Source organism: Microcaecilia unicolor, unplaced genomic scaffold, assembly GCF_901765095.1.
Source record: "Microcaecilia unicolor unplaced genomic scaffold, aMicUni1.1, whole genome shotgun sequence".
In the NCBI taxonomy this organism is placed as follows: domain Eukaryota; kingdom Metazoa; phylum Chordata; class Amphibia; order Gymnophiona; family Siphonopidae; genus Microcaecilia; species Microcaecilia unicolor.
Window position 1 is genome coordinate 18,392 of NW_021963372.1, and position 21,914 is coordinate 40,305.

At 47.1% G+C, this 21,914-nt stretch overlaps 1 long non-coding RNA gene across 1 annotated transcript; it reads right to left on the minus strand.

Annotated features, from left to right (window-relative positions):
• Positions 1–562: 562 nt before the first annotated feature.
• Positions 563–20,729, minus strand: LOC115459255. Its single transcript, XR_003940238.1, has 3 exons — positions 20,660–20,729; positions 1,431–1,616; positions 563–647 (listed from the first exon to the last, which is right to left on the minus strand). It is a non-coding gene; the product is annotated as an uncharacterized LOC115459255 (long non-coding RNA).
• Positions 20,730–21,914: the final 1,185 nt, after the last annotated feature.

A 21,914-nucleotide genomic window follows, 5' to 3' on the forward strand; every position in this document is an offset into this window, starting at 1 on the left:
GGCGGAGCAGTTGGGGGGAAGAGGGGGTGGTGGTTGGGAGGCAAGGATAGGGGAGGGCAGACTTATACGGTCTGTACCAGAGCCGGTGATGGGAGGCGGGACTGGTGGTTGGGAGGCGGGAAATACTGCTGGGCAGACTTATATGGTCTGTGCCCTGAAAAGGACAGGTACAAATTCAAGGTAAGGTATACACATATGAGTTTGTCATGGGCAGACTGGATGGACCATGCAGGTTTTTATCTGCCGTCATCTACTATGTTACTATGTTAAGTAAACAGGCCTCCTTAGAAATAATGGTAACTGCAGTAAATAGTTTGCATTATCCTGTGTTAACACACAGTGATGCAATAGTGCACTTTAGTGAATCAGCTAATAAGTGAAGACTATATTTCTTCTATTCTAAAATTAAATATCACAGAGTTTTATAAAATGCAACAATGTAGAAGCATAAATGTGTTTTGTCTATGAAAGTCCAATATGTGAAGCAAAAAGAACAGTACCATGTACTTACCTTTGTATCCTTGTTCAGTCTCCCTGAGATCAATTTTAGTAATTGGCTTGAAATCACTGTCCCATAATCTTATGCACCCATCTCTTCCACCAGTAGCAAAACCTTCCTCACAGCCATACATGCTAAATATTCCAGCCTGTTAAACAATAATTTATGTTACATTACAGTTTATTTTATAATTATGTAGGATGAAGGAAGTGTAGCTCCCAACAGCTAGTCAAGTTGGGGGGGGGGGGGGGGAGGTAACAAGATAACTATATATAACATATTCCCTAAAAGTACCTGCCCATCCAGCACTATCCCTAGTAACATACAAATGCTCTCACACAAATTAACAATGTTCTGTTCAAAGACAGTTCAACTGACTCAGTGTGTATATCGGGGGTAGAGCATGTAGAATAGATGGCCTGGGGAATAGGAACTGAGAATTTGTAGAGCAAAAGCAGGCTTAGGAAAAGAAATAATGTAAAGGAATAGACCATTTTAGTTATATGAATCGTTCTGAATATGCAAGAGCAGCTAGGCCGACTAAAAGAACCCTCCAAGCTGGCTGTGTCATGAGAGGGAGACTCTCCCTTTACCCAGTGTACTGGTCATTTTGTCTGGCAATGGTCTTGGCTCTCACATTGCAGTTCTTTTACCAAAGTGGTCCCCACTTGAAAAATGATGAAGATTACTGAGCTGGACTTACAGGGGTAAAACACTCACTCCACTTGTATTGAAATCTAACTAAAACATCACACATTGATATCTATCTATTAAAAACTTTTTATATCATTTGAATCCTGATGCACTAAAGAGTTTTTTCAATGTTGAGAATGAACAGCATGTTGCTGCTTTTCTCCTGCCTAGACATGATATATTTAGCTATAATTTGTACATATCTATGCCAATGTATATTCACATATTTAATACTTACGCTATGAGCTCCTTGGATCGTACGAACCAAATTCAACCCTTTCCAGACATAGATATCGCCATTTAAAGCACCTGAGTATGTGATGTCATCTCTTGCACATGCCAAGCAGAGGATGGTTTGAAGATCCCCAGTTTTTCCAAATATACCTCTTTTGGCAGTAAGGGCATTTCCACATAGCATCCAAAACTGAAGAACACAAATCAAACTGTAAGAGAACATTTTAAAAGTAGGCTGATCCTAAGTTTTCACAGTTTAAATTGTAACACCACTAGCTCTTCAGAATGCAGTTCATTTTGTTTTCCAGGACTTAGTTCATACAAACTTCTATTTCATGAATCTTTCTTGCAGCTTGAAAACAAATACCAGAGGCTAATATTTTCAGATACTCAACCACTCATAAGCTTCCTAAATTTTACAGAAGATAAACACCAGAGATTATGTAAATTATACTGGGGCCTATACAATAAACTTTAATGTGCACAGTAGGGACTTCTTATGTGTGCTAAAAGGGTAAATTAGACCTTACCTGCTAATTTGCTTTCCTTTAGTCCCTCCGGACCGGCCCAGAATGTGACTGATGGGATTGTGCACGCCTTCCAGCATGTGGAGACTGAGAAAGAAAGCTGTGACTCTAGCAAGCCAATAAGAGCCCTTGCCAGCTAGAGGAAGATCCAGTAATAAAGTACCAAAGCAGAAGTAAAGCCAAAGAAGAAAAAACAAACTGTGCATCCAAAACACATGAGCAGCCAGCACATTGCCAACAAAGGGTGAGTGCCTATAAACATATCATGGTCCTTCAAAACGGGACATCTCAGTAAAAACAGAACAACATTTCTGTTATTTATCTATTTATATAATCTTTTGTAATCGAAAACACAAACTAGCAACCCAGCTCCAAACAAAGAAAAAAAACTCAAAAACACAGATATGTGAAGGGAGGGAAATGGGCCGGTCCGGAGGGACTAAAGGAAAGCAAATTAGCAGGTAAGGTCTAATTTACCCTTCCTTAGCGTCCCTCCGGACCGGCCCAGAATGTGGCTGATGGGAAGTAGCAAAGCAGTGAAATTATGGGAGGGACCCTAGCAGCCCCGCCGACAAAACGCGCGCTCCAAAAGCAACCTGACAATGCAGTGGCGTAGCCAGAAGGCAATTTTTGGGTGGGCCAACAGGTCAGATGGGTGGGCACCAGGGTTGCCAACGTTTTGAAATTGAAAAACTTGCCACCTGATGCCCCACCCCATGCTCCACCTCTACCCCACTCTCAATAACTTCAATGAGGGTAGCAGTGCAGGCTTCAGTGACTGCAGGCCACATTGAGGGCTAGGGGGAAGTACAAGAGATTGCACTCTTCAGCCTCCATTGAGCCTCGGTCCCCTAACACACATACTTAGCCTGTATAGCAAGACCAAACACTTTTCAACACATGTTTCTAGTTACACGCTATAGAAACAATCCCAGAACGTATAGTCTAGTATTAAAGGCAAATAAATTCTGCATCCACAGAACCCCCTGACACCACCCCCCTCCCAATAGGTGCAGAGCAGAATTAGGACATTTCCCCATAAAACTCACCATACTCTCAACAGCCACCATATATAGTAAATAAAACAATCTTTAAAACAAAATGTCACTCATAACCTAGAGCAAATCTACGATGCCAGCACTAACTTCCAAAACAAGGATCCTACCTATGAAAAAGGCATTGCCCTACATATTACAGTGGGGCCCTAAAATATCAATATGTCTATTGGGAAAACTGAACAAACCAAAATTACTACAGAAGGCTACATAGAAAATTCATACTAACAGAATACCTCAGTCACACACATGGACCAAAAATGCCAAATATAGAATAATCGACTACAAATTATAAACATAAATGTAACCAAAACCCCAAGAAGCCAGACCTTGCATGTAATACAATACCAGAGAAACAGAAAGAAATGCATTTCCTCCTGTGCAAAATGTAAAGAAGGGATGGTGTTAGAAGAATGCAACTGGAGCAATTGCTCTTGGTCCCCTGGCCAGAGAGAGCCGCAAGCATGATGGAAGCTGAAGGCAGTGCAGCCTGCTGATGGGTTTTGGGGTTCCCTCCCAAATTTATGGCCTGGGCTGCAGCCATGTCTAACACCAGCTCTGGCAAGATGTACATTCCAAATCTGACACATTCTAATCACAAAATAGAAAATAAAATTATTTTTCAAATCAGCGTGGTCCTAGTCTCTGGTTTCTGCTTTCCTCAGTCTTAATTCACTCACTAGGTCTCCAGTCTATTTGTCATGCCTTCTCTCTCCATGTCCACAATCCATCTCCCATCTCTGTGTCCCCAAAGTTCCTTGTCCAGTATCTCCACTGTGTTCAAAATCCTGCATCCATCACCCTTTATCCCCTACCCATGTCCAACATCACCCCTTGTGTCCCTATGCCCTCCCATATCCAGTACCTCCCTTCTGAGTTCCTATTCTCCCCTATATCTAGTATCTCTCCCGTGTCCACATACCCCTCCCTCCCAGTGTCCAGCATAGCCTCTCTATTCCCAAATTCCCCCCTCTCTGTCAGGCATTGCCCCTCTGTGTTCATATGCCATCCCCATACAGCATCTCAGATCTGATTCTGTATGTCCCTTTCTCCCTCACCCACACCAATGTCTCTCTTTCCTCTGCGATCCCACCTATCCAGCTTCTCTCCTTCCTTCCAGCTTTTGACTCTTTCTCCCACTGTGAGTTAAAAATTTGTCTCCCTCTTCCTTCATCCCCTTGACCTGTCATCTCTCTCCCTTCCCTCTAATCTCTCCCCCTGCTACAGCACCTCTGTTCCTTCCCTCGAGCCTCCCCTGCAAGCCTTCCGTCCAGCCTCTACCCCCCCCCCCACATAGGTCCAGCACTTCCCTTCATTCTAGCCTGCCCCCCCTTGCAGGTCCAGCAACTTCCTTCCTTTCCTCCAGCCCCCAGCCTCTCCCCCTTGTAGGTCCAGCACCTCTCTCCTTCCCTCCGTCATCCTCCCCCCCTTGCAGGTCCATTACCTCTCTCCGTTGCCTCCAGCTCCCCACCCCCCAATAAATCCAGCACCTCTCTCCCTTGCCTCAGCCAGCCACTTCCCCCCTTGCAGGTCCCAAACCTCTCTCCCTTCCGTCCAGCCAGTTAGCCTTCTCTCCACCCCCCTCCTCCTTTGCAGGTCCAGAACCTCTCTGCTTTCTCTCCAGCCAACCCCCCCCCCCCCACTTTTGTAGGTCTAGAATCTCTTTCCTTTCCTTTCCCTTCTCTTCAGCCTCCAGTCGCCCTCCCCCCACAGGTGCAGCCACCGTTTCCCTGCCTACCCCTCTCTCCCATCCTGTAACATCTCTCTCATGTACAGTTGTCTGCCACAGCCTTAAACCAGGATGTATTTCTGACACTGCAATTACCTCTTCCAGCTAGTCTCACTCTCATCCAACATAGTCTGCCCAAACCCTTTAAAATACCTTGTGAATTCTTCTCTATGGCTTTTACTCAGAACACTTCAAACAACCAACACATTGCTTTTTGGCAGCTTCTCAAACCATGGCAGTTCCTTAATATCTTTATCTAAAATCTGCAACAGCATACAAATTCCTACCTCATTTCAGGATCTGGCAATGAAGTCTCAAACATTCCCATTTCTGTGTTTTACCTCTTGAAACTGTCCTGTAGTTTTCTAGCTGTTATTCTTGTTTGTCTTATTTGCTTGCTTTCTCCACAAACAGTTTGGATTTTTCTTCTTCCATTTACCAGCAGACTGCTAATTGGTTCCACTTGGCTTAATTACCAGCTGTGTTCTGAACTCCTGCAAGTACAGCCACTCACTCCTAGTTCGCCCCGCAGGTCTGCATTACTTCGTCCTTTTCCCTCCCTCACTCTCACTGTGCTGCAGATGGCCACGAGCGGAGCGAGGCTGAGCACGCCGCCACGCAAAGCCACGTCATACGATCATACGAGCTGTGCAACGGGACCTGCATTTCAGTGCTGACTGCCGAGTCTGGACGGAGCCTGGAGTGGAGATCAGCTGAGCGGGTGCCGTCTTCCGGTGGTACGCTAAGCGGTTGCGATTGTGATGAAAACACGTGAAAAAAGGCTGCTGCATTGGGCGGGCCTGAGCCGAAATTGGGTGCCCCTGTGACAATGACTGATGACGTCTAAACGGTAGTGCTTAGAAAAAGAATGCAAAGACGACCAGGTTGCCGCCCTACAAATGTCTTCTGGAGGCACTAAACAACGCTCTGCCCAAGAGGCTGCTTGACCTCTTGTAGAGTGAGCCTTAACATGTTCTGGAACAGGTTTCCCAGAAAGAAGATAAGTCGAAGCAATCATTTCTTTAAGCCAACGAGAAATAGTGGGCTTAGAAGCCATGAACCCCTTGCGCGCACTGCCAATTAGAACAAACAAACGATCAGAACGCCGGAAGACATCAGTAGACTTAATATTGTGTTTTAACACCCATTTGACATCCAAACACTTCAAAAGCCCCTGCTCCTCCGAGCCGGAAAAAGAGACTAACACAGGCAAGACCACAGGCTGAGAAACATGAAACCGAGTTACTACCTTGGGGAGAAAAGAAGGAACTGGCCGCAACACTTTTTTTTTTGTGAGGAGGGCAGAAGAGAATAAAACAGAGAGAATTGCTGCCTGTCAGCAGAGAGCCCGGGGTGAGGCGAGGACCTTGCAGTAAGGTATGCCCCTAAAGCTGACATCCTCAGTCAGACACTCCCTCCCAGCTCAACTGGCCATCAGCCCAGGAGCGCTCTCAGTGGCCTTGAATCCAAGAGCTGGAGAGAAGCCGTCCATCCACCTGCTGCAGATAGAGATATACTAAATGACAGAGGGGCTGGCCGTCTGCTTTACTGCCAAGAGTTCCGTTATCTCTATCTCCACCTGCTGGTAGATGGACACAACCCACCAGTTCCTGGATTCATCTGTTGTTTGGAAGGAAAGATCATTTCCACCTCACTATACCTATAAAAAAATGGATAACCTGCTGTTTTTGTCTCATCTATGCACATAAATCATCACGCTATTCATTTTCTTTAGAATCCATTATTTGCTTTGCATCAATTATTCAGGACATCCATATATATCCAGAAATTCAAAATATGCTCCATTGAGTCTAGATTTAAAAACTGTATTTTATCATGGAATCTTCAACAGCCAATGTGTACGTTCCTTTTAAACATTTTTTCTATACTGCCTTTTAATACCTTCATGGGTTTGTAATGATTCTGCTAGATAGAGGCAATTGTATATAACTTGCCTTCTCTTGATCTAGATAGCGTTTGTCCTACTTCTCTTGAACATTTCACAGTGTTTCACTGTACCCTCTACATGTACTGTTTCACATGAGCATCCTCGCCTCACATTTCACCTATATTCTCCCATGCTGTTATTTCACTTCCTATTCACAACACATGTTCATTTATCTTTACTCCCCTTCTTTCACTCTTTGTTTTTCTAGTTACTAATCTCTCTTTTACGTTTCTCACCTTTCTTCTTTACTCTACCCTGTTCGTTGTTCACATGGAGGGGCATAATCGAACGGGGTGCCCAAGTTTTCACAAGGGCGTCCTCGCAGAACAGCCCCGCGAAGGGGTGGAGAAACCCGTATTATCAAAACAAGATGGGTGTCCATCTTTTTTTTTTCGATAATACAGTCGGGGACGCCCAAATCTCAACATTTAGGTTGACTACTTAGAGATGGTCGTCCCCGTTTTTTGGCGATAATGGAAACCTAGGATGCCCATCTCAAAAACGACGAAATCCAAGCCCTTTGGTCGTGGGAGGAGCCAGAATTCGTAGTGCAGTGGTCCCCCTGACATGCCAGGACCCCACCGAGCACCCTAGGGGGCACTGCAGTGGACTTCACAAATTGCTCCCAGGTACTTAGCTCCCTTACCTTGGGTGCTGAGCCCCCCAAAACCCACTCCCCACAACTGTACATTACTACCATAGCCCTAAGGGGTGAAGGGGGGCACCTACATATGGATACAATGGGTTTCGGGTGGGTTTTGGAGGGCTCACATTTACCACCACAAGTGTAACAGGGTGGGGGGGATGGGCCTGGGTCCGCCTGGCTGAAGTGCACTGTACTCACTAAAACTGCTCCAGGGACCTACATACTGCTGTCAGGGAGCTGAGTATGATATTTGAGGATGGCAAAAAAAAAACATTTTAAGGTTTTTTAGGGTGGGAGGGGGTTGGTGACCACTGGGGGAGTAAGGGGAGGTCATCCCCGATTCCCTCCGGTGGTCATCTGGTCAGTTCAGGCACCTTTTCACGGCTTGGTCGCAAGAAAAAATGGACCAAGTAAAGTTGGCCAAGTGCTCGTCAGGGATACCCTTCTTTTTTCAAATTATTTTATTTATTAATTTTATATTACATTTATGTCCAATACATAAATGGGAAAGAAAAGAGAAAATATCAATTAAATCAAACATTAAGGAAAAATATCATCTTTGTTAGTCCACATTATTGTCCACAATTGGGGGATCCAAGATCAGAAAAACAATCTCAAAGAAAATAAGAAAAACACGGAATGATTAATCTTACAATTCATATTTTCTGAGGGAGGAAGGTTAATCGGTAATTGCAGCCGGTACAGTGGTAACTTAAAGGAAGTTGCTGCAGAGGGTTCTTCATCTGTTCTTTTAACTCCACAAACTCTTGTAATTTCCTGGGTTCAACAAATAAGTAATCAGGAAATAAAACACTTACAAGGGAATCGCTCTAGGAAGGTCCCACCTAGGGCAATGATTCTTGGCTTCAAAGCCAAGAGTTCACACCTCCTAGTCTGCAATTCCCTTGATATGTCAGGAAATATATTTATCTTTGAACCCAAAAAAACCATCAGCCATATGTTGGAAATACAATTTCAAAACATTGTTCCTATCTAAATCAAAGGCAAAAGTCACTAATAATATAACTCTATATACAGGGTATTTTAGGAAAATTTATCTTTCTCAAGTTATTTTTCCTTAATTGGTTCTCCAGAAGTTCCAATTTTTTACAAGAAACATAAATTGTCCTTCATTACCAGATTAACTGATTTTCATAGAGAAATCATTTCCGAAATCAAAGTCTTTATTTTTTTATCTTGGACTTCCACTTTGTTAGATAAGTATTGATATAATCACATATTTATTCCTAAAAAATTTTTTGACATCTGAAGAAGAGAGTTATTCACACTCTGCAGCACTTCCCATAGTGCGTCCATTGTGACATTGTTTGGCTTCACCAGGTCCAATTTCTCCACAGAAACTGCTCCAGATATCTTCGAGGGCAGAGCTCACTCTCCGATCCCCCAGTTGGTTTATTATCCGGAGTCAATGCTGCGCCAGGACCTCCTCGGATCGCGTGAAAATCCTAACCCACTTCGGGCATTTCCACTGTCGACCTCCATAGCGAAGCGTTACTGTTTCCGGGTCTTGGAGAGGTCATGCCAACAGGGGGACTCAAAGTCACTCCCTCTCCACTGAGATTCGGCAATAAAGCCTTGCTGCTCCCCGAAGCAGGAACTGATATCACCGACGTTATGACCCCGAATCTCTCCAAAGTAGACTGAGAAGTGGTGGGAACCCCAGCCGTGTTCGAGGAGGGCAACACCACGGCTTTGCCTTTCTTCTTCCCCATTCTCTGGGGAGCGCGCCTACTTCTTCAGGTATTCTGGTGTAAAACAGGAACTCAACTAACGTACATCCTCCCTCGATGCCATCTTGGATCCTCCAGTTTGGGACACTCTTTGTCTGGTTTCTCCTCAGAGGCCTGTCTGATATGGGTAACCCTTCAGCATAGCCCTCTGAGTCATTGAAACACGGAAGCCCCTCCACCACTTACAAGGTGGTATCCCTTCGGAGGGGGCCCTTCTTTTTTCCACTATCAGCCGAGGACGCCCATCTCTTAATCATGCCCCAGCCCCAACTTCGCACAGTGCCGACACGCCCCCGTGAACTCTGGTTGTCCCCACAAAGGCAAGCAGTTGAGGACGCCCAAAATCGGCTTTCGATTATGCTGATTTGGGCGACCCTGAGAGAAGGACAACCATCTCCCGATTTGTGTCGGAAGATGGGCGCCCTTCTCTTTCGAAAATAACCCTGATAGTCTGCACATCTCATTATGCAGTCTGACATCATCAACAGACTCCTTCTCCCCTCCTTGGCGCATTTTCCAGACTTAAATATCACATACACGATCCACTTCACTCATTGCTGTTTCAGCAGAACTTTACTCAGCGTTTACCGACTGCACTTTATTATAAAGGTAACTTTTGTCTCTTTTTCCTACGGCGTGTTCATTTTGATGGTCTTCATGGTTTTATCTTTTTCCCTCAGTTTTTCTTTTATATATTCCCACTGTCATTTTGGTCTTCATTATTTTACTCCTTTGTATTGTAGTATTTTTTCCCTAACTATACAGCTCCCGTCAGTGCATGATATTTCTCTGTTCACCAGTACCTTTCACAGTTTCCCTCTGTTCTTTATTTTTCAGTTCAATTGGCGCATCTTTTTCATCATTTTTTATCCTTTTTCTCCTCTCCTTTTGGCTTACTGCACTTTTCCCTCTTCACAAACCGTTGTCGTCAATTGACGACAACTCTCAATCCAAGCCATAATTCTTATTTACTAGCTCCTTTTACAGCTTTTTCTGTGCACCATTTTTCTTTTTATTTGGATCGCTGGTGCATGTGCTTCTCCTTCAATAACCGCAGTTTCTGTTTTAATATGCAACGTTTTTTTATACAATTCCACTTGTTCTCTCCTACGTCTTCCGATACCGCCTTGCACAGGTATTTCTCTTCACACTTCAGCTACCTCTTTGTTGTTTATCTTTCAACACTACAGCACCTCCTATCTATTGGCATACCACCTATATTCCTCTCACTTTCACTCTTACTTTGCTTTGTCTATGGACTGCCCCGTACTGTTTGGACTGCCTCTGCCCATTGACTGCCCCTTTACGATCAAGATAGTGCCAAGGTGATCTGTAAATATATTCAGAGGGACAATCCATATAGTGCGCCCCTGAATATCCCAGTCAGCAGCACTTATCAAGTTAATAGGTACCACTAACTTAAATGCTTCTGAGTCTTAACCCGAATATGTGAAGCAGCTCAATACTGCAGCTTAAATATATACCGGCACGTATTCAAAGTAAGCAGGCAGGACCCTCTCCCGCCCACTTAAATCGCTTACCACTGCCTAACCTCCAATATTTAGAGACAATAAAGCGTGCAGTGCCACTGAATATCATCTCTGACCAGCTCCAGAAAAAGTGGGCAAAAAGTGGGCAAGTCAGGAGCAGTACAGGGTGGCGGTGATAGGAAGGAGCCTAGGATTATGTGGGTGCTGGCAATATTTAGTGCCGGGACCTGCATAGCTAAGTGGGTTAATTTAGGGAACAGCTCAAAAGCTATGCGGACCACAGTATTGAATATAGTCCAGGACCCGCATAACTCTTTTACCTTTAACCCCTTCCCCCTCGATTGCCTCCCAGGCCTCCAAAATAGCCCCCCACCCCCCAACCATCAAAGGCCCTTCCTCTACCCCCTGAATGAGCCCCCCCCCCCCAATGTCCCTGGTGGTTTGTGGGGGTCGATGTGAGAGGGAAGCCCACTCCTAACCCTTGCAAAGTCCCTTATAAAACAGCTGCCACCACCTCTTGTGGCAGCCATTTTCAAAGGCCAGCCACAAGGAGCAGGCGCAAGGGGGCTTTGCTTCTTCCCCCAGTGACCCCCACGGACCACCAGGGACATAGTAACATAGTAGATGACGGCAGAAAAAGACCTGCACGGTCCATCCAGTCTGCCCAACAAGATAAACTCATATGTGCTATTTTTTGTGTATACATTACCTTGATTTGTATCTGTCATTTTCAGGGCACAGACCATATAAGTCTGCCCAGAACTATCCCCGCCTACCAACCACCCACCCCGCCTCTCACCACCGGCTCTGGCACAGACCGTATAAGTCTGCCCAGACAGGCATCACACAAACAAAGGTATGCATTGTATGATATGTCAGTGTTATGTCCCTAATCCCAAGGCTACATCGAAACACTATGGAATATCATGTCTCACATGAACAGGTAAATGGGGAACATCTCTGTGCATGCATGTCACATAAGATCTAGGGCCACAACATGGTAAAATTATGTATCATACCTGATAATTTTCTTTCCATTAATCATAGCTGATCAATCCATAGACTGGTGGGTTGTGTCCATCTACCAGCAGGTGGAGATAGAGAGCAAACTTTGCCTCCCTATATGTGGTCATGTGCTGCCGGAAACTCCTCAGTATGTCGATATCAAAGCTCCATCCGCAGGACTCAGCACTTAGAGAATTACACCCACAAAGGGACACTCTGCCCAGCTCACCACCGCCGAAACGGGGGAGGGGAATTAACCCAGCTCATCCCCACACAAGTGGGGGAGGGGAATCCGTCCAGCTCATCCCCGCGGAGCGGGGGAGGGACACCACCCCGCCGATGCGAGGGGATCTGACTTATCCTGCAACCGCAACCGCGGGAGGAGCTGACTGACCCTAACACCGCCGAAGCGGGAGGGGTACAAAGCTGCCCTACAGCCGCACGAAGCGGGAGGGAGTGCCGGCAGAATTTAAGTCTCAATCCAGCCCCGTAAAACGGAGGGGAGAGGAATGCAGCAGCTCACTGTAACACAAACTCGTCTCAACTCTTGAAGAATCCAAGTGAAAAAACTTGAACACGAAGTCCTCCTGAAGTAACTGAAGACTAAACTTGAACCTAAAATTCAACCAGAATATAAACAGTACAGATATCTGGGAGGGGCTATGGATTGATCAGCTATGATTAATGGAAAGAAAATTATCAGGTATGATACATAATTTTACCTTCCATATCATCATGCTGATCAATCCATAGACTGGTGGGATGTACCGAAGCAGTACTCACCCAGGGCGGGACACTGAAATCCCTGAACTCAACACTGAAGCTCCAAACCGGGCCTCCGCCCGAGCAGCCACAGTCAAGCGGTAATGTCTGGAGAAGGTATGGGCCGACGCCCAAGTTGCCGCCTTGCAAATCTCTTCCAAGGAGACGGACCCGGCCTCTGCCATCGAGGCCGCCTGAGCTCTAGTGGAGTGGGCCTTCAACTGAATAGGCGGCACCTTCCCCGCGGCCACATAAGCAGCTGCAATGGCTTCCTTGACCCATCTTGCCACTGTAGGCTTAGCAGCCTGCAGACCCTTATGAGGACCTGCAAACAGGACAAACAGATGATCCGACTTCCGGAAATCATTGGTCACTTCCAAGTATCTGATGATGACCCGTCTCACATCCAGATATTTGAGAGCAGAATACTCTTCTGGGTAGTCCTCCCTACGAAAGGAAGGGAGACAGAGCTGCTGACTCACATGGAGGCGAGAAACAATCTTGGGTAGGAAGGAAGGCACTGTGCGAATAGTCACTCCTGCCTCAGTGAACTGCAGAAAAAAGCTCTCGACAAGGGAGTGCCTGGAGCTCGGAAACTCTTCTGGCTGAAGTGATAGCCACCAAAAAGACTGCTTTCAACGTCAGGTCTTTCAGAGATGCCCTCGACAAGGGTTCAAAAGGCGGCTTTGTAAGGCTCTTAGCACCAGGTTGAGATTCCACGCAGGCACCACTGAGTGCAGAGGAGGGCGCAGGTGATTAACTCCCTTTAGGAAACGCACCACATCTGGCTGCAAAGCCAGGGAAGCACCCTTCAGGCGGCCCCTGAAGCAAGCCAGGGCCGCTACCTGGACTTTCAGGGAACTGAGCGACAGGCCTTTCTCCAGACCTTCTTGCAGGAACGCCAGCACTGAAGAAATTGGAGCAGTAAATGGAGAAAGTGAACCTGCTTCACACCACGCTGCAAAGGTACGCCAAACCCTGGCGTAAGCAGTAGAAGTAGAGCGCTTCCTCGCTCTCAGCAGAGTGGCGATGACCTTGTCTGAGAAGCCCTTCTTCCTCAGACTCTGCCGCTCAATAGCCAGGCCGTAAGACCAAAGGGGGGAGGGATCCTCCATCACCACGGGACCCTGATGTAACAGGCCCTGCTCCACTGGCAGTCGCAGAGGTTCGTCCACTGAGAGCCTGATCAAGTCCGCATACCAGGGATGTCTGGGCCAATCCAGACCCACCAGGATTATCCGGCCCGGATGCTTTGCCACCCGGTCTAGCACCCTGCCCAACATGGGCCAGGGCGGGAACACATAGAGAAGCTCTTGTGTCGGCCACTGTTGGAGAAGAGCATCTACTCCCAGGGATCGAGGGTCCCGTCCTCTGCTGAAAAAGCGCGGCACTTGGCAATTGGCCGATGACGCCATCAGATCTAGGCTCAGCTGGCCCCAGCGCTTCGTGATGTCCAAGAACGCCTGAACAAATAGCTGCCACTCTCCGGGCTCCAAGGTATGGCGACTGAGAAAGTCCGCCTTGACATTCATGTCTCCGGCAATGTGGGCCGCTGACAGCTGTTCCAGGTTCGCTTCCGCCCACTGGCATAGATTCATGGCCTCCTTGGCTAGAGGGGCGCTCTTGGTACCTCCCTGGCAGTTGACATAGGCCACAGCCGTGGCATTGTCCGACAGGACCCGTACAGGCTTCAACGCCAGTACCGGGATGAACTCCAAAAGCGCCAACCGAATGGCTCTGAGTTCCAGGAGGTTGATAGACCACTTTACCTCTGCAGGAGACCAGAGCCCCTGCGCTGTCCTTTCCAAGCAGTGGGCTCCCCAGCCCGACAAAGAGGCGTCCGTCGTGACGACAATCCACTCCGGGGTCACCAGAGGCATTCCTGCAGACAACTTGTCTGTCTGCGTCCACCAGCTCAGCGCCTTGCGCACTGCTGGGTCCAAGGGAAGGCGCACAGCATAATCCTCCGACATCGGAGTCCAGCACTGCAGCAGAGAGTGTTGTAGTGGTCTCATATGAGCCCTGGCCCAGGGCACTACTTCCATCGTGGCCGTCATAGAGCCCAACAGCTGCACATAGTCCCAAGCCCGAAGAGGAGAGGCTACTAGGAACTGGTCCATCTGAGCCTGAAGCTTGACAATCCGATTGTCTGGCAGGAACACTCTGCCCACTTGGGTGTCGAATCGAACTCCCAGATACTCCAGGGACTGAGTTGGGCGCAGCTGGCTTTCCTCCCAGTTGATGATCCACCCCAGAGAGCTCAAAAGAGCAACCACCCGGTTCACAGCTTTGCCACACTCTGCATAAGAGGGGGCTCGGATCAACCAGTCGTCCAGATAAGGATGGACTTGTACTCCTTCCTTCCTCAGGAAGGCCGCGATGACCACCATTACTTTGGAGAAGGTCCGCGGAGCAGTAGCCAACCCGAACGGGAGGGCTCTGAACTGGAAGTGTCGGCCCAGTACTGCAAAACGCAGAAAGCGTTGATGAGGAGGCCAGATGGGAATATGCAAGTATGCTTCCTTGATGTCCAAGGATGCCAGGAACTCTCCTGCCTGCACTGCCGCTATAACCGAGCGGAGGGTCTCCATGCGAAAGAGCCTGATTGACCCCTTGAGGTCGAGGATAGGCCGTACAGAACCTCCTTTCTTTGGTACCACAAAGTAAATGGAGTAACGTCCCTTGCCAAGCTGATTTTCTGGCACCGGAACGACCGCACCCAGGCGGATCAGATTGTCCAAGGTCTGCTGCACTGCCACAGCTTTGACCGGAGACTTGCAGGGAGAGAGTACAAACCCGTCTCTTAAGGGTCGGCAGAACTCTAGCTTGTAGCCGTCTCTGATGACTTCCAGCACTCAAGCGTCTGAAGTTATTGTGATCCACTCGCCCAGAAACGAGGACAGCCGTCCTCCAATCTGCACTGGGGCGTGGACCAAGGCCCCGTCATTGGGTACGAGACCCTAGGGGAGGACCGGAGGGAGCACCTCCGGGACGGCGGTCTCTGCGAAAGGAATGCTGCTTGTGGGAGAATTTCCTCTTGAAGGAAGAGGGGGCAGAGGAGCCCGACCTGCCCGGGCGGTACCGACGGGCTTCCTGAAACCGTCCTCTGGAGGTACCGGGGCGAGCACTAGCCCGAGCCCTGACCTCTGGTAACCTCTTGCCCTTAGACGTGCCGAGATCGGTCACGATTTTGTCCAGCTCGACCCCAAAGAGCAGCTTGCCTTTAAAAGGCAATCTAGCCAGGCGGGATTTAGAGGCGTGGTCAGCAGACCTATGCTTCAGCCAAAGCCACCGCTGCGCAGAGATTGTCTGAGCCATGCCATTAGCTGAGGCCCTCAAGACATCATACAGCAAGTCTGCCAAATAGGCTAAGCCCGATTCCAGGGCCGGCCAATCAGCCCTCAAGGAATGATCCGAGGGGGAAGCCCGCTGCACCATAGTCAGGCACGCCCTGGCCACATAGGAGCCACAAACTGAGGCCTGCAAACTTAAAGCAGCCGCCTCAAAGGACGACCTTAAGGCCGCCTCCAATCTTCTGTCTTGGGCGTCCTATAGGGCCGTGCCACCTTCCACCGGCAACGCCGTTTTCTTAGTCACCGCAGTGATTAAAGAAACCACGGTAGGCCACAGATAGGCCTCACGTTCACTTTCAGGCAAAGGATAGAGGCGGGACATAGCCCTAACCACTTTAAGGCTCGCTTCCGGGACATCCCACTGAGCCGAAATTAAGGTGTGCATGGCATCATGCACGTGGAAGGTTCTATGCGGGCGCTTCGTCCCCAGCATAATGGCAGAGCCAACAGGGGCTGAGGGAGAGACGTCCTCCGGAGAGGAAATCTTCAAAATGCCCATGGCCTGCATTAACAGGTTGGGCAAATCCTCTGAGCTAAAGAGCCGCGCTGCAGAGGGGTCATCCGCTCCATCCGAGCGGGGATCCGTCACCTCCAAGGAATCCGCAAAGGACCGTTGGGAGAACTCAGATACGCTGCCCTCATCTACATCGGAGGAGACAAAGTCCTCCAAGGCCTGGGAATCAACCCGAGGGCGTTTACCTCCGGGGGCCTCAACCTCTTTACCAGACGAGGGAGCAGGGGCAGCGTTTTGCATAAGGAAGGCCTGATGCAGCAGCAAAACAAACTCGGGGGAGAAACCCCGCATACTGTGCACTTCCGCAGCCTGGGCTACAGCCCTAGACGCACCCTCAACCGGCGCTCGCAAGAGCGGGGGAGAGACATGCTGCGCATCCAAGATGGCGTCCGGCGCGACACTCCACGAAGGAGCCGCGCAGGAAGAACGGCGCTTAACTTTAGCCGCTTTGTGCCGTCGCCCAAATTAAGGGCGTTCATGGCATCAATGTCTCCCACCTCAAGGACGGCCCAAGAAGAAGCCGTCCGAGCCGCGTGGCCGGCCAATATGGCGGAGGCGAGCCGCGGGGGATGGGCGTTTATGGCGGGTAAAACCGCCACACCGGAGGAAGGACCGGGACACTCATCGGTCACGAAACTGTCACCCAACAAGGGCGAATCAGACTTTAAGACCCCCGCATCCCCTCTGGAAGCGCACACGCGATCCGGGGAGCGACTCTTTGCGCCCTCGCCCTCCGACGCCATAGGCCACGTGGAGACCAATCGGGGAACCCCCTGCCCGCTATAAAAGGTAAAAATTACCTGCTGTCCGCTCCGAGCTGTAACGACCTGGTGTCCCAGTGAGTAGCTGCAATAAACGTTTAAATAAACGTCGAAATAAACGCCTTTAAGGACGTTCAAAAATTTTTTTTTTTTTTTTTTTAAACGGAGCCAGCGGGAGGGGGGAGAAAAGGAGGGACCTGGCGCCACCAGGTTTGCACTTGCTCAAGAAGAGCCCTCAACCCCAGGCACTCAACAAAACCTAAAAATTAGGCTTGGAGGCCTAGCCAGAGCTGCTGCTGTGTGTGACCACCACCTGCTGAGATAGAGAACATACTGAGGAGTTTCCGGCAGCACATGACCACATATAGGGAGGCAAAGTTTGCTCTCTATCTCCACCTGCTGGTAGATGGACACAACCCACCAGTCTATGGATTGATCAGCATGATGATATGGAAGCAGCTGTTATACAACACCATACTGTCCTTACACACATTCATCGACTGACACCTGTAGGTGGTGAGAATGAAGCAGTACCCACACAGAAAAAAAACACATCCTTATACACTACAACTACACCTGGCTATCATATTACACATTACATGCTTACTATAACTGGAACTGTACAATGGGGCTCTGCAAATACACTACAGGCCAACACATCTCTGCATCTGGGGGTACCTAATAAACAGAAGTGCTCCAGGCCACACGAACTCTTGAATGGCATCCTTCATTTGGCCATATGCACTGAGAAAGCCCCAAACCTAGTAAAAAGCATAGATTAACACTGTACTGTAACACAAACAGAAAAGGTTGCATGGCATTAATGCTAAATGGAAGCCACATGTCCACCACATGTGGCTTCTGTGCCCAACCTCCATGACAGCTGCCCTCCAGGTCATCCCTGAGGACCTGTTAAGATAAGAGACATCTCCACCTGCACACATTAGCTTAACTAGAACTTAATGGGCTCCAGATGGAAAAATTAAGATGGGTCCTTATAACACCATATTTCCCAAAGTAGCAGTGGCTAGGAGACAAACCTTTTCAGTGCTCTAATCAGAGATTGGGGATGGGGGAGGGGTTTGGAAGTTGAGGGATATCTGGGATATAGTGTGTGTGAGTGGGTACTGGAGCACGGGGCGTAACCACGGGTGGGCCTGGATGGGCCCAGGTCCAGCCACTTTTGCTCCAGGCCCACCCAGCCTTTTCTGCCCGCTCTCCCCGTCCGCGTGGTCTGCTCACTTTTACTGCCCTGAAGCGCCGTTCTCCCTCCAGCACCGGCAATTCCCATAGCCAGCCTTCTGCCAGCGCATGTCGTCGGGGCCTCTTCTCAGGCACGTCCTGCCTACTCTGCAACTTCCTGCATCCCACCTTTGCGGAAAACAGGAGGTGGCAGAGTAGGCGGGACGCACCTGAGAAGAGGCTCCGACGACGCGCGCTGGCAGAAGGCTGGCTATGGGAATCGCCAATGCTGGAGGGAGAACAGCGCTTCAGGTCAGTAAAAATGACCAGAACTGATCATGTGCAGGGGGCTGTCGTGGGGAGGGTAGCAGGTGGAGAGGAAAGGTGGTGGCGGGGGGCGGGGGGGGGGGGGGGTAGCGGGTGGAGAGGAAATGCAAGGCCTGTGCCCACCCAGTCCACCTCCAGGCCCATCTAAAAATTAAACTCTGGCTAAGCTACTGTACTGGAGATAGGAATACTTATGGTCTGGGGTCTGTATGTACAGCAGGTATGCAAGTGGTACCCAAGACAAAAGCAGTATGTGGGAATGTCAGCTGAGAGTGAGATGTCTAAAACAATTCACCATTCAAAAAGTCTGATTCTGGTTTCATCTCAGTACCAGTAACAGACTCCTCTTCAGTAGCAGATATAGCAAAGTTACTTATCTGTAGCAGGTGTTGTCCGAGGACAGTAGACATATATTCTCACATGTGGATGAAGTCATCCACAGAGCCCAATGTGGACACTGCCATAATACACTGTCACTTTAAAACTTTGAGGCAGTGCCCCTGTAACAAGAATTAATTTCAGTTCTTAATATCCATTAAAAGGTTACAAAAATGTTACAGTTCTAATATGATATTTAAGAGCAGGGGGAACTTGCTCAAAGCATGTGCTGTATTTCTAAGCCTTTAAGTGCATGTGCTCCGACCATGTGGTCTCACACAAAGGCTGTGCACATCTAACCTTAAAAAAAAAAAAGAATTTTCTCCACCAATTATCTATGAAGATAATAATATTCGCAATTGCAAGAATAAAAGGGATTAAGTATATTTATTGGATTACATTAACCTGCATTACCAGGTCTAAGAGCATGTGTAAAGAACAGAATATATATATTTAGCTTCAAAAGGATTTTATTTTAAAATGTAATTGCAGCGAGAGATAAGAGTCTTACAGAGAATCTGTGCTTAAGTAAGGTAAATATGAATTATTAGTTACTTACAAGTCCTTGTTACAAAGCTGAGTGATGAGCACATGGCACATGGTTACAGGAGAGAAGGGTAGAGCTGTAGGTCCCGAGAGAAGCAGATCCCAAGAAGAAGCAGGTCCCAAGAAGCTCGAGAGCTGGGCTTTTCCAGGCTTTTTATACAGTCTGTTTGCAGGGAAATATGAGTGCATGTCCTGTGTGCATTTGCTTCCTGGTTTGCACTGGATAATTTGCAAGGCATTATGGTTAATGTAGTCTGTTCACATGATCACATTATAAGTCTTTCCTTTCTGCATATGTCCTGGCGTCTTCCTGTCTGATAGCTGATGGGAGGGGGCAGATATACATATCTGAGGTAACTAGCAAATGGTTTGACAAGCAAATGCCTTGTTTATGGTTTTCCTCTGAAGTCTTTGTCTTCAATGGCTTCTCCAGACTTTCTGTCTCTTGGGTCTTTGGTTTTCGGAGATGTCTTGGTGATCTTTCAAGTATCCACCTAGTCATGCTTTTGTTATGAGTCCTTGTTAGGTGGGAGGAGAAGGAAGCTATATCCAAGTACCTTTTGTCTCTGTTAAATGTTTGTAATTGACTAGACCTGCTATCAGAAGTTCCCAGGAAAAGGGGGGGGGGCAAAGAGGGGCTTGACATGAAAGCCGGTTTCTCTGTTGCAGTTTCAATACGTCTTTTAAAAGCTGCATTTTTATATCTGATTCAGCATAATCAATATTATGCTACACATTTAATTACGATTAAACTCATATCATGTTACACCCCCACTGCATATACGCAGCTGCCTTCCCACCCGACAATCAAGCGTGGAACCAGCAGTATAATACTAAAGCTAAGAAGACAACTCCAAGGGGATACAGGAGGGATATGAGAATATATATGTGACGTATGGCAGTGTCTGCACTGGGCTCCATGGATGGCATCACCCAAATATGAGAATATTGTGCCTGCTTGTCCTCGGTGAACTGTATTTATGCATAGTAACACAGTAACGCATGTTAGAAAATCTAGCCCATGATTTGGACATTCAAAGTCATACCAGCATTTTCTGTAGTGCTACCTAAACAAATAGTGTAGCATTTAATCTAAGAACCTCAGTTGAATATAACCTAATTTTCAAAATGCACATGTCTATTTACGCCATGATTTATGTGGTTGAAAAAATGTGCATACTTTTGAAGTTAGTCACCCTACTTAAATTAACTCTTAAATTCTTTGATTAAAATACAGTACTATAATAGAACAAATTTACCTTGATATGTTTCACCCCACAGCTAACCAGTCTCTTCAGCTGGTATGGATCCCAGGCAATATCAAAAATCTGTTAAAGAACATATTTATAAAAACATTACACCAGTAACACTCTACTTTGGTCATTTGGGTGTGAGCCACTAAAGAAAGCGATCACATCCCAACAAGCTAAATTAAAATGTTAATTTTTTCAAATCTATTTCTGATTCTATTTAGGTACTAAACTGGAGGGTCAGAAGAACCACATGTTGCATTGAAGTACATCTTTTCTGAAATGACTGTATTCTCTACTATGGATTAAATACTATTTATAAATATGAAATACAGGACTGCAATGAACTTGGTCAGTTACATTAAGACCATTAACATAGTAACATAGTAGATGACAACAGAAAAAGACCTGCACGGTCCATCCAGTCTGCCCAACAAGATAAACTCATATGTGCTACTTTTTGTGTATACATTACCTTGATTTGTATCTGTCATTTTCAGGGCACAGACTGTATAAGTCTGCCCAGCACTATCCCCGCCTCCCAACCACCAGTCCCGCCTCCCACCACCGGCTCTGCCACCCAATCTCGGCTAAGCTTCTGAGGATCCATTCCTTCTGAACAGGATTCCTTTATGTTTATTAATGGAGCATAGTACATTCTAACATACATGAATGAATGCTTTTCACACACAGATTTTTAAAACATATTACAATTGTCCCATTTAAAAAATTACAACATCCAAAAGGAAGGCTGGGTGTTAGTATTCTAATAAATATACATTTTCAGCTGTGGGAGACCACAAAGTTCCAAGCATAACTTAATCATTTAACTTTATGTGTAGTTTCAGCAATTCTATCTGTTCAAGACGATGGTTGAAAATATATAAAGTTAAACAGATACGTAATCCATTTAACTTTATAACTGCTATTTACTTGCACAATCCCAGTTGGGCCAATAAACTATCTGGAGAATATCGCTGCTCTCCGTATAAATTTTTTTATTTATTATTTATTGCATTTGTATCCCACATTTTCCCACCTCTTTGCAGGCTCAATGTGGCTTACAATGTGTTGTTGTTAGTAGATTAGGAGATACCAGTTAGTGTTAAATGGAAAGTAGCATCATTGAAGATTAAGCAAGTGAGAATAAGTAAAAAACATGCTGTTAGTAAGTCGAAATCGAAGTTCAAGCAAGTAGAAATAAGCAGGATTGTTGTTGTTGACAGGCAAGGTTGCGTTGTGTTACTTTTCTAGTTGTTGATCT